The 14,307-nt window shown below is 46.5% G+C and overlaps 1 protein-coding gene across 5 annotated transcripts in view; it reads right to left on the reverse strand.

The window, feature by feature from the left end:
• ctnnd2a (catenin (cadherin-associated protein), delta 2a) overlaps nucleotides 1-14,307 on the reverse strand; it is a 789,966-nt gene that overhangs the window by 647,137 nt on the left and 128,522 nt on the right. The gene's annotated exons all lie outside the window — the stretch shown is intronic.

Raw genomic sequence — 14,307 nt, forward strand, 5'->3', positions numbered from 1 at the left:
CACACGGCACCGGCGTTTTGGGTGCCCAAAACGCAATCTTTTTGAGAACGGGTTCCAGAGTGGAAAGATCTGGCAATGTTGCCGTTGTGAAGTCGTCTGGATGAGTAGAACGGATTTGTTTACAATGACGTCACAACCACATGACTGTGAGTGCTTCACGCCGGGTAGAAGTGTAACGAACTCGATGCGAGTTGTCAACAAATCCTATAACTTGGTTCATGAAACGTGCTTACAAAATATTTTCACTGTGAATATTTATTGTGTAATGGTGCAAAGTGAGAGAGAGAGAGAGAGAGAGAGAGAGAGAGAGAGAGAGAGAGAGAGAGACTCTGCCCTTAGGGCAGAGTCAATCCCGCCAGCAAAAATAGGGAAAAAAAGGAGCGATCTCACCTCTTCAGATGTTGGTTTAAGTCCTATAATATATTCCTCAAAAAGGGCGTAGAAGAGCAAATTAATCCATCAACATGTAGCATTCAATTTATTCCGGACCATTAAAGACGCCGCCTTCCACGTAGAATCATGCGTCATCCTCGCCACCATATTGGATAGGTCAAAGCGGAGAATAAAGATTAGCTGCGTTGAACTGTACCAACAGGTTTACCGTCCAAACGAGATCACATGGGATTACCTTTCACAGGTGAGAAACAACAAATTAATCCATCAACGTCTCGTCTCGTCTTCTTCCGCTTTATCCGGGACCGGGTCGCGGAGGCAGCAGTCTAAGCAGGGAAGCCCAAACTTCCCTTTCCCCAGACACCTCGGCCAGCTCCTCGGGAAGAACACCGAGGCGTTCCCAGGCCAGCCGAGAGACATAGTCCCTCCAGCGTGTCCTGGGTCTTCCCCGGGGCCTCCTCCCGGGGGGACATGCCTGGAACACCTCCCCAGGGAGGCGTCCAGGAGGCATCCGAAAAAGATGCCCGAGCCACCTCAGCTGATTCCTCTCGATGTGGAGCAGCAGCGGCTCTACTCCGAGCTCCTCCCGAGTGACTGTGCTTCTCACCCTATCTCTAAGGGAGCGCCCAGCCACCCTGCGAAGGAAACTCATTTCGGCCGCTTGTATCCGCGATCTTGTCCTTTCGGTCATTACCCAAAGCTCATGACCATAGGTGAGAGTCGGAACGTAGATCGACCGGTAAATTGAGAGCTTCGCCTTTTGGCTCAGCTCCTTCTTCACCACAACGGACCGGTAAAGCGACCGCATCACTGCGGAGGCTGCACCGATCCGCCTGTCGATCTCACGCTCCATTCTTCCCTCACTCGTGAACAAGATCCCGAGATACTTAAACTCCTCCACTTGAGGCAGAACTTCTCCACCAACCTGGAGAGGGCAAGCCACCCTTTTCCGGTCGAGAACCATGGCCTCGGACTTGGAGGTGCTGATTCTCATCCCAGCCGCTTCACACTCGACTGCAAACCGCCCCAGTGCATGCTGAAGGTCCTGGTTTGAAGAAGCCAACAGGACAACATCATCCGCAAAAAGCAGAGATGAAATCCTGTGGTTCCCAAACAGGATTCCTTCTGGCCCCTGGCTGCGCCTAGAAATTCTGTCCATAAAAATTATGAACAGAACCGGTGACAAAGGGCAGCCCTGCCGGAGTCCAACATGCACTGGGAACAGGTCTGACTTACTGCCGGCAATGCGAACCAGACTCCTGCTCCGTTCGTACAGGGACCGGACAGCCCTTAGCAAAGAGCCCCGAACCCCATACTCCCGAAGCACCCCCCACAGAATACTACGGGGGACACGGTCGAATGCCTTCTCCAGATCCACAAAGCACATGTGGACTGGTTGGGCAAACTCCCATGAACCCTCGAGCACCCTATGAAGGGTATAGAGCTGGTCCAGTGTTCCGCGACCAGGACGAAAACCGCATTGTTCCTCCTGGATCCAAGGTTCGACTATTGGTCGAATTCTCCTCTCCAGTACCCTGGAGTAAACCTTCCCTGGGAGGCTGAGAAGTGTGATTCCCCTATAATTGGGGCACACTCTCCGGTCCCCTTTCTTAAAAAGAGGGACCACCACCCCAGTCTGCCACTCCAGAGGCACTGTCCCTGACCGCCACGTGATGTTGCAGAGGCGTGTCAACCAAGACAGCCCCACAACATCCAGAGACTTGAGATACTCAGGGCGGATCTCATCCACCCCCGGTGCCTTGCCACCGAGGAGCTTGCAAACCACCTCAGTGACTTCGGCTTGGGTAATGGACGAGTCCACCTCTGAGTCATCAGCCTCAGTCTCCTCAGTGGAAGACATGACGGTGGGATTGAGGAGATCCTCAAAGTATTCCTTCCACCGCCCGACAATGTCCCCAGTCGAGGTCAACAGCTCCCCACCCGCACTGTAAACAGTGTTGGCAGAGTACTGCTTCCCCCTCCTGAGGCGCCGGACGGTTTGCCAGAATTTCTTCGAGGCCGACCGATAGTCCTTCTCCATGGCCTCCCCGAACTCCTCCCAGTTCCGAGTTTTTGCCTCCGCAACTGCCCGAGCTGCAGCACGCCTGGCCTGCCGATACCCGTCAGCTGCCTCGGGAGTCCTGGAGGTTAACATGGCCCGATAGGACTCCTTCTTCAGCTTGACGGCATCCCTTACTTCCGGTGTCCACCACCGGGTTCGGGGATTGCCGCCACGACAGGCACCGGAGACCTTGCGGCCACAGCTCTGAACAGCTGCGTCCACAATGGAGGTAGAGAACATGGTCCACTCAGACTCAATGTCCCCCGCCTCCCTCGGAAGCTGGGAAAAGCTCTCCCGGAGGTGGGAGTTAAAGACCTCCCCGACAGAGTGCTCGGCCAGACGTTCCCAGCAGACCCTCACCATACGTTTGGGCCTGCCAGGTCTGTCCAGCTTCCTCCTCCGCCAGCGGATCCAACTCACCACCAGGTGGTGATCAGTTGACAGCTCAGCCCCTCTCTTCACCCGAGTGTCCAAGACATAGGGCCGGAGATCAGATGAAACGACTACAAAGTCTATCATTGACCTCCGACCTAAGGTGTCCTGGTGCCACGTGCACTTATGGACACCCCTATGCTCGAACATGGTGTTCGTTATGGACAAACCGTGACTAGCACAGAAGTCCAATAACAAAACACCACTCGGGTTCAGATCGGGGAGGCCGTTCCTCCCAACCACGCCCCTCCAGGTGTCACTGTCATCTCCCACGTGAGCATTGAAGTCCCCCAGTAACACAATGGAGTCCCCAGTCTGAGCACTCCTCAGTACCTCTCCCAGGGACTCCAAGAAGGCCGGATACTCTATACTGCTATTTGGGCCATAGGCACAAACAACAGCAAGAGCCCTCTCCCCAATCCGAAGGCGCAGCGAGGCGACCCTCTCGTTCACTGGGGTAAACTCCAACACATGGCGGCTGAGCTGGGGAGCTATAAGCAAGCCCACACCAGCCCGCCGCCGCTCACCACGGACGACTCCAGAGAAGTGGAGAGTCCAGCCCCTCTCGAGGAGCTGGGTTCCAGAGCCCAAGCTGTGCGTGGAGGTGAGCCCGACTATCTCTAGCCGGTACCTCTCAACCTCCCGCACAAGCTCAGGCTCTTTCCCCCCCAGCGAAGTGACATTCCATGTCCCAACAGCCAGCCGCTGTGTCCGGGGATCAGGTCGTCGAGGCCCCTGCCTTCGACTGCCACCCAATCCACATTGCACCAGTCCCCTACTGCTACCTCTGTGGGTGGTGAACCCACAGGAGGTCGGGCCCACGTCAGCTCTTCGGGCTGAGCCCGGCCGGGCCCCATGGGCAAAGGCCCGGCCACCAAGCGCTCGCATACGAGCCCCAACCCCAGGCCTGGCTCCAGGGTGGGGCCCCGGCTGCGTCATCCCGGGCGACGTCACGGTCCTCGGATTTTTCTCCATAGGGGTTTTGGTGAACTGCTCTTAGTCTGGCCTGTCACCTAGGACCTGTCTGCCTTGGGAAACCCTGACAGGGGCATAATGCCCCCGACAACATAGCTCCTAGGATCATTCAAGCACACAAACCCCTCCACCACAATAAGGTGGCAGTTCAAGGAGGGGAATCCATCAACGTGTAGCATTCAATTTATTCCGGACCATTAAAGACGCCGCCTTCCGCGTAGAATCATACGTCATCTTCGCCGCCATATTGGATAGGTCAAAGCGGAGAATAAAGATTAGCTGCGTTTAACTGTACCAACAGGTTTGCCGTCCAAACGAGATCACATGGGATTACCTTTCACAGGTGAGACTGGAAAAATACTTTTCATTGTATTTGGTCATTATAATGTAATTTTACAAACAGATTTTCCTGACTTTGTGGCTAATATGAAGTCTCGCGCATAATAGTTTATGCGCATGCGTCCTTACTTCTTCTATTGTTCTGGTGTCTCCGAAGGGACCGTCTTACAGCGCCCCTAGAGGTGTGGCATGTGTATTGCATCGTTTTCAGCAAGTGTTGCGTTGCCATATGGACCTGATATTTTACTGATCGTTGCCCATTTGGACGCGATATATTTTTAAATAACATCTCGTTGCCGTTGTCGTGTGGATGTAGCCTTGGTGTGGATGTGTATTCAGTTTTCTGGAAAGCGTGCCAAGTATACCACTGCATTGTAGGTGGCTGATAAGTGGTGTCTTAGACCACCTCCTCTTTTCAGTGATGGTCGTTTCAGGTTGACGAAGATTGCTTCTTTTACTCCTCTTTCACACCACCAGTCCCATGTGACCTCAACGACTCTCCTTAGGGTTGCTTTTGGTCCACTAGAGGATAAAGAGGGCAACTGGACTTACTTGAAATCCTTGAAGATGTTTCGCCTCTCTTCCAAAAGTCAAGTTTATTTGTATAGCACTTTTAACAAAACATTGTCACAATGCAGTTTTACAGAAAATTAAAGACTTTAAGCATAAGCTAATTTTATCCTGAATTTATCCCCAATGAGCGGCTTCTTCAGTTCTGTCTGACTAGTGGGGAGTTCCAGGTATTTATCCTCTAGTGGACCAAAAGCAATGACTCTAAGGAGAGTCATTGAGGTCACATGGGTCGTTGCCCCTCTCAGGCCCTGTCCACACGGCAACGGATTCAGGTGACTCCGATACAATTGCTTATCGTTTAGGCCTGGCGTCCACACGGCACCAGCGTTTTGGGTGCCCAAAACGCAATCTTTTTGAGAACGGGTTCCAGAGTGGAAAGATCTGGCAACGTTGCCGTTCTGAAGTCGTCTGGATGAGTAGAACAGATTTGTTTACGATGACGTCACAACCACATGACTGTGAGTGCTTCACGCCAGGTAGAAGTGTAACGAATATCACCAGGAAAAAGCCTTACAGAGCACTAGTGAGAGTGAAACACGAGCTTGGATATTATTATTATTATTATTATTATTATTATGTTCAGTGTTAGTTCACAGTAGTAATGCAAGAAGCAGAATAGTGACAGTAATAGTGAAGCAAAAACATGCAATTGTACAAACACTGCAGCTCTACAGCCAAATATTCATTTATGAAATGGTCTGATTCTTAACACCAGTAGTGCCAATGATCTTCTCATTGCGATGCGATGCGAGTTGTCAACAAATCCTATAACTTGGTTCATGAAACGAGCTTACAAAATATTTTCACTGTGAATATTTATTGTGTAATGGTGCAATCCCGCCAGCAAAAATAGGGAAAAAAAGGAGCGATCTCACCTCTTCAGATGTTGATTTAAGTCCGACAATACATTCCTCAAAAAGGGCGTAGAGGAGCAAATTAATCCAATTTATTCCGGACCATTAAAGATGCCGCCTTCCGCGTAGAATCATACAGTACGTCATCCTCACCGCCATATTGGATAGGTCAAAGCGGAGAATAAAGATTCATGTGTTGCCTTTAACTGTACCAACAGGTTTACCGTCCAAACGAGATCACATGGGATTACCTTTCACAGGTGAGAAACAACAAATTAATCCATCAACGTGTAGTATTCAATTTATTCCGGACCATTAAAGACGCCGCCTTCCGCGTAGAATCATACGTCATCCTCGCCGCCATATTGGAGAGGTCAAAGCGGAGAATAAAGATTAGCTGCGTTTAACTGTACCAACAGGTTTGCTGTCCAAACGAGATCACATGGGATTACCTTTCACAGGTGAGACTGGAAAAATACTTTTCATTGTATTTGGTCATTATAACGTAATTTTACAAACAGATTTTCCTGACTTTGTGGCTAATATGAAGTCTTGCGCATTATGCGCATGCGTCCTTACTTCTTCTATTGTTCTGGTGTCTCCGAAGGGACCGTCTTACAGCGCCCCTAGAGGTGTGGCATGTGTATTGCATCATTTTCAGCAAGCGCTGCGTTGCCATATGGACCTGATATTTTACTGATTGTTGCCCATTTGGACGCGATATATTTTTAAATAACATCTCGTTGCCATTGTCGTGTGGATGTAGCCTCAGTCATCCTGTAGGTGTTGGGGTCACTGGAGGCTGGCTGTGGACGGTGTTAGCAGCCTAAAGGGTCATTAGAGTGATCTATGGGTCGTTGGCTCTCTCTGCCATCACGTGAGTCAGTGAAGTCAGCTGAGTCTTGGTGTGGATGTGTATTCAGTTTTCTGGGAAGTGTGCCAAGCAGACCACTGCATTGTAGGTGGCTGATAAGTTGTGTCTCAGGCTACGTTTACATTACGTCGAATCAGTGGATCATCAGATTAACGTTCTTAAAACGATTCGCGTTTACACTAAAACCGTTAGCCGTGCACACAGCAACGCCAATACGCGGATACGCTAATCACATGACTTTAGACGGCGCGTAACATGATCCCAGTGCATTTCAGACGGCACGTAACATGATCCCAGTGCATTTAGGGCATGCGCAAGGCTCACCACTTGCAAGTAGAAGGATGGCAAGCCGCGCAAGGCTCACCACTTGCAAGTAGAAGGATGGCAAGCCGCGCAAGGCTCACCACTTGCAAGTAGAAGGATGGCAAGCCGCACAAGGCTCACCACTTGCAAGTAGAAGGATGGCAAGCCTAATACACGGATACGCTCGGCTCCGCAGGCATCCTGCGCTCCAAATCACTCCGCCCTGAACAGCGAGTGCCCTCTGGAGGGTGCGCACTCCGGCCCTGCGCAGCTCACACAGCGCGCGAGTGAAGTGAACAAGCCACGATTCGGGACTGAGCCGCTGTGTGTGTGATCCCAGCGCATATCACTTACTACTTGCAAGTGGAAGGATGGCAAGCCTAAAGACAATCATAACTACACAATGGGCAGTATTTGCATCAGTATTTGCAGTATTTTCATACTTTTATACTCTTTAATGAAAGGTGATACAAGGCGGAAGTCCGCGCCGTTTTTCAGCAGTCGCATCACATGACCAACGCCAGCGAATCAGGAAGGTGGATGTCACAGTGACGTTGTCCAATGAGACGCCAGCTAGAGCTCAGCACAGCGTATCCGCGTATTCTGAATGTTTACACAGCACCGGAGCTGACACGATCTGGATTGAATACGTGGACGCTGGCGGATTCCCGTTTCCTGGCGTTTCCAGGGGGTTTAATGTAAACGGACAGTGCATCCGCAAAGAAAACGAGACAGATACGGTCTAATGTAAACGTAGCCTCAGGCTACATCCACACGACAACGGCAACGAGATGTTATTTAAAAATATATCGTGTCCAAATGGGCAACAATCAGTTATCAGGTCCATATGGCAACGCAACGCTTGCTGAAAACGATGCAATACACATGCCACACCTCTAGGGGCGCTGTAAGACGGTCCCTTCGGAGACACCAGAACAATAGAAGAAGTAAGGACGCATGCGCATAAACTATTATGCGCGAGACTTCATATTAGCCACAAAGTCAGGAAAATCTGTTTGTAAAATTACATTATAATGACCAAATACAATGAAAAGTATTTTTCCAGTCTCACCTGTGAAAGGTAATCCCATGTGATCTCGTTTGGATGGCAAACCTGTTGGTACAGTTAAATGCAGCTAATCTTTATTCTCCGCTTTGACCTCTCCAAAATGGCGGCAAGGATGACGTATGATTCTACGCGGAAGGCGGCGTCTTTAATGGTCCGGAATAAATTGAATGATACACATTGATGGATTAATTTGTTGTTTCTCACCTGTGAAAGGTAATCCCATATGATCTCGTTTGGACGGTAAACCTGTTGGTACAGTTAAACGCAGCACATGAATCTTTATTCTCCGCTTTGACCTATCCAATATGGCGACGAGGATGACGTATGATTCTACGCGGAAGGCGGTGTCTTTAATGGTCCGGAATAAATTGAATGATACACGTTGATGGATTAATTTCTTCTACGCCCTTTTTGAGGAATGTATTGTAGGACTTAAACCCACATCTGAAGAGGTGAGATCGCTCCTTTTTTTTCCCCTATTTTTGCTGGCGGGATTGACTCTGCCCTAAGGGCAGAGTCTCTCTCTCTCTCACTTTGCACCATTACACAATAAATATTCACAGTGAAAATATTTTGTAAGCGCGTTTCATGAACCAAGTTATAGGATTTGTTGACAACTCGCATCGAGTTCGTTACACTTCTACCCGGCGTGAAGCACTCACAGTCATGTGGTTGTGACGTCATCGTAAACAAATCCGTTCTACTCATCCAGACGACTTCGCAACGGCAACGTTGCCAGATCTTTCCACTCTGGAACCCGTTCTCAAAAAGATTGCGTTTTGGGCACCCAAAACGCCGGTGCCGTGTGGACGCCAGGCCTAAACGATAAGCAATTGTATCGGAGTCACCTGAATCCGTTGCCGTGTGGACAGGGCCTCAGACCACCTCCTCTGTTCAGTGATGGTCGTTCCAGGTTGATGAAGATGGCTTCTTTTACTCCTCCTTCAAAACCACTGGTCTTCTCTGGCTAGAATGCGTACATTCCAGTCCTGAAACGAGTGTCCATGGACAGGAATGCACAAACAACCATTTCACAAGTGCATGGCTCAACACAGGAGAGCCAGTTCCTCAGGCCAGGACTCTGCAGTCTGTCTTCATCTCAATAACAAAGGACACTCGTTTCAGGACTGCAGTGTACGCATTTTAGGCTACGTTTACATTACGTCGAATCAGCGGATCATCAGATTAACGTTCTTAAAACGATTCGCGTTTACACTAAAACCGTTAGCCGTGCACACAGCAACACCAATACGCGGATACGCTCGGCTCCGCAGGCATCCTGCGCTCCAAATCACTCCGCCCTGAACAGCGAGTGCCCTCTGGAGGGTGTGCACTCCGGCCCTGCGCAGCTCACAGAGCGCGCGAGTGAAGTGAACAAGCCACGATTCGGGACTGAGCCGCTGTGTGTGAGATCCCAGCGCATATCACTTATTACTTGCAAGTGGAAGGATGGCAAGCCTAAAGACAATCATAACTACACAATGGGCAGTATTTGCATCAGTATTTGCAGTATTTTCATACTTTTATACTCTTTAATGAAAGGTGATACAAGGCGGAAGTCTGCGCCGTTTTTCAGCAGTCGCGTCACATGACCAACGCCAGCGAATCAGGAAGGTGGATGTCACAGTGACGTTGTCCAATGAGACGCCAGCTAGAGCTCAGCACAGCGTATTCGCGTATTCTCAATGTTTACACAGCACCGGAGCTGATACGATCTAGATTGAATACGTGGACGCTGGCGGATTCCCGTTTCCCCGCTTTTTCAGGGGGGTTAATGTAAACGGACAGTGCATCCGCGAAGAAAACGAGACAGATATGGTCTAGTGTAAACGTAGCCTTAGCCAGAGAAGACCAGTGGTTTTGAAAGAGGAGTAAAAGTAGCCATCTTCATCAACCTGGAAGAACCATCACTGAACAGAAGAGGTGGTCTGAGACACCACTTATCAGCCACCTACAATCATCTTCAAGAATTTCAAGCAAGTCCAGTTGCCTTCTTTAGCACCCACGGTTTACGATGACCTGGATGACTGAAAACTTTCACAGACACTTTTCTATAACAACTCTATAGTAACATGGGGACTTGTCCGGCTTCTGTAAGGAGATGTTTATTAACATAGTAGTGCTTTGTAACAGTCAGAGCTAAAGTTGTAACTAAGTTTTCTGACATCTTCAGGACAGAGGAGAGGAGGCTGGTGTTTATAGCTGCAAAAACACAAGTAAACTTCCAGAACCTTCTTCAGTCTTTGGTCTTCCACAACATACAACTATAAACGGTTAAAATACAAATACAATGCGATGACGTATTTCAGTAAATAAAAAATTTTAATCGTTGGTAAATTGTTGTGGTGTAAGAGGAATAAAACACTTCAGGATGTGCCACCGTCACACCATCACTGATATGATTATTTTCCTAAAGCAGCACCACACGGAGTGATTAAAGAGAGGATGAACCATGTAATATTTAAATAATACAGTACTGGCTGGCGTTGAGTGGTATATCAGATATATTCCATTCAGCTAGCATGATATGAAGCAAGTCAAAGATGAGTAGCTGAATGGAATATATCTGATAGACCATGAAAAAAAGTCAGCCAATATTATTATTATTATACATACACATTCCTTTCGGGTGTTCAACGTGTCTTTTTCTTTCAAAATTCTCTCAAAATCTTCCGTATTTAACGAAGCAAACCTGGCGGCCATGTTTGTTTACAAATCGTCACAGTCGCTCGCTAGCGCAGAAGTTTTACGCCTCCAACGTGTGATGTCATGTTGTCTTGACAATCATGCAATATCGTAAATCGTATTCAACGCTCATGCGCCATTGGATAGAGTGGCGTAATATGCGTAGGATAAGCGATATGCTAACAATATTGCATGCTATCGAACCAAATTAATGAAACCAACAAGAAGGGAATAGAACACATGTTTTTATTCCATTGAAAAAATGTCCTGTATGTATAATAATCCCTCTAATAGCACAGCATTTTTCCAGGTCTAAAGATATCAACAAGCCGAAGCCCAGCCAATAATCAGAGTCGCTCATGATCCAGAATTATGCACAGACAGAATTATTCTGTTGCCGGGTTCTCCATAGAAACTTTAATAATTTCAGTATTTCTGTAAAAACAATAAAATAATGAAATACTCAGTGCTGTTATTGCACAGTGGGCAACATTTTTCCTGCCATCTCTAATCACTTTAAAAGGGTTGTAAAGTGTGGCGTGAACTTATGAAACCTATTTCATCATCAATGCTAAAATATTAAACACGTCTCTCACTTCATTTTTTAAAACGTGTGTGTGTGTGTGTGTGTGTGTGTGTATATATATATATAATTCAGTGAACTTGAGATATGTCATATTTGAAAGAGAGAGAGAGAGAGAGAGAGAGACATTCTGCTGTTTTTTGATGAACCATGCTTGCTAACTAAACAAATCTGCTCTGATTAACACCAGCTGCGACGGCAAATAATTCTTTGTTATGCCTTGAAATGTAAATAAATGTCCAACTGTGAATTTATGGACAAGGTTCGGGAAAACATGATGCTTCAGCACTCACAAACTTTTTTTTTTCTGTTTTGCAGTTGTTGTTTTTTGACTGAAATTTTCATATACAATACAGCTGCAGATTTCCATATCATATATAGTATAAAGTAGCTGCTTTACAATAAACAGAACGAACACAAACAACAACAACAAAATGCTCCACATGGCAATCGATATCAAATGAGATAAATTTGCAATCAACCAACTTTTAGAAGAAAATAAGTGATATACAGTAAGCTCAGAACTGCAGTGTTACTGTCCACACCCCCACACACACAAAATCAATCAATCATTCTCTTCTTCATCTGTGAAATCGAAATGGTAAAGTTGACAGCGTTTGTTTTATCCATTGTTTGATACTTGATCTATGAGCTGATTTCCATAACTTTTTTTTTTTTTTTTGCATTAATCAAGCTGAGATCTCTAAACGCTCGCTCATTTTTACGATGTTTTCCTGGATGTAAGACCGGCAGGAAAAGTTTGGGATCCAATAAAATTTGTTTTGAGAGAATTTTTCAATAACCGCTCTTACCTCTTCCCAGGATTTTTAAATTTCCCTACAGTGCCATATCCGATGAGAAAGTGTTCTTTTGGATTCTGTACATTTTGTGCATATAGCCCAGGGGTGGGCAATTATTTTTTCCATGGGGCCACATGAGAAACAGAAAATTTTGTGGAGGGCCGGACCAAAAGGCTGAACTAAATTCTGCATAATATTAATTGTATTTCTTTATATAAAGCAATAAATAACATTGTTCTTACAAACTGCTAAGACTGGTAAGAGTATGGAAAAAACGAGGTTGCCTTACAAAAAAATGTCATTTATTCAATCAAATTTCCCAAAACAATGGTTAACAAAATGTGAACGTTTGTACCATTTTTTTTCAATCACATTCACCCCAAAACACAATAAAAGACATCACAATATTGTCTTTCTACTCCAAATATCAAGCAAGATACATCATATTATAATAATGATGCCCACATTTGTAGTCTAATCACCTCATTTGGTGTTTTTCGCCGGAGATCGGCTCCGGCGCCTGCTGGTGACGTCACACTATGTGATTGGCTGGACCGTTTGAAGGATGACGTACAAGTTTGTGGTTGGTCTGGACAAATTATGGAAGTAGTTATCGTGCGATTAGGTTTCGTGGGATTTCATGTAATTTTCATGTCGCGCGCATTGCGTTTTTGTTGAACACAACTTCAAAATAAAAGCGATGCACATTCAGTCCATGCATGAGGTAAAATTAGAAAATACGTTTATTTTGTAATTTCTCATTAACCTTACGCGGGCCGGTCAGAATGAACCAAAGGGCCGGATGCGGCCCGCGGGCCGTAAAATGCCCAGGTCTGATATAGCCGGTATGTTTTTATTGTATTTATTCAATTCCGCTGGTGTTACTCAAGTCCGCGTTAGCCGTTTGTACTGGGTTAATTTAAAGCGTGTATTGATAAATTTAATGTGAGCTTTGGTACAGGCTGCTTTCCAATCATCCCCTGATCAATCCATCTGAAGGCTTTCTTTCTACTGTAGGCGTTCAATTTATACAGTATTTTGAGTTTTCTAATGAGTGAGATATCGATAGATGGTAATGCTTGTGTCACACTGTCTCGTATCTCGTGTGGGTCAAACGCCAAGAAATGAGGCGTATTTTGTCCAAAATTAAAGTCCTGTGACGTACATGGCATATGTGTGGCGTTACTGTGGCGTATCTGGGGTTTGCATGAGGTTCCAGGGACGTAAAGTTATGGCGTACTGAGGTGTATGATGCGTTGCCGTGGCGTAACCGTTTTGTTGGCATGGCATTTCGTTCTTACATGTGATGTTGCTGCTGCATACCTGCGGCATTCACGCTGCGTTTGTTGTTGTTCGCAAGGGAAGAGCGAAGACATCAGCTGCAGCCAGCCCCAGAGCCACCTTCATCAGACACGTCAACTAAAGCATTCGCACAGCGTAACAGGTGTTCAAGCAACGTTCCCGCCACGTCACTGCTGCATAGCTTTCATTTTTACGGCGTACACGTGACGTATGTGTGACGTATCAAAGCTGCTACGTATGCGCTACGGATTTTTAAGTGTAGACTTGAAGTTGCCAACAATTACAATCATACATCATATTTTTATCTCTCTTGAACTTAATAAGACAAAGAAACTGTCGTAAACGCCTCGGTCCTGAAGATGTCAGAAAACTTACATGCACATTTAAGCTACAAACTGCTGACACTGCAGACTCCTTCCATAAATGTTCAATAAACTTGTCAGCAATTAAAGCGATGACACACATTTCGGCTGTACACGTATCTGTGAAAGAGCCGTCGCTATAGGATCGAGATCGTTAATTATAAATAAACCTGTGATGTGCAGCTACACTACCGTCAGAGCTGCTGTTATAGAAAACTAATCAACACCTTCTGACCAATCAGAATCAAATATTCCACAGCGCTGTGGTGTAAACAGTAATCAATGCGCTTCACTGACTCTGTTACTGAGACGGACAGCACTGGTGTACACGTTCACCAGGAAAACGTCAGTGTTCCCAGAGAGAGTCCTGAAGGAAGAGGTTTTCCGTCTGTCGTATGGACAAGACTCCTGCATCAGCTGGCATGAACAAAGGTGGAGGCGTTTGCTTTTTAATCAACAACAGATGGCTCGCTCAAGTTAATGTGCTGTCCAAATCTTTGGCATAAAATTTGCAGCTTCTAATGACCACATGCAGCCATTTTCTTTCTGCAATGCTTTATAATTTAATGACTATGTACTGAAACTGAAGCGCTGTATTTCTGCTGAGAGCAAAAGCCTAAGGTGCAGCTACATGTAGGAGCATCACAGACCCAGAACTTATTAAAATATACAGTACTTTTATTTATTAAAATGTACAATGC

Source organism: Neoarius graeffei, chromosome 19 (genome assembly GCF_027579695.1).
Source record: "Neoarius graeffei isolate fNeoGra1 chromosome 19, fNeoGra1.pri, whole genome shotgun sequence".
In the NCBI taxonomy this organism is placed as follows: domain Eukaryota; kingdom Metazoa; phylum Chordata; class Actinopteri; order Siluriformes; family Ariidae; genus Neoarius; species Neoarius graeffei.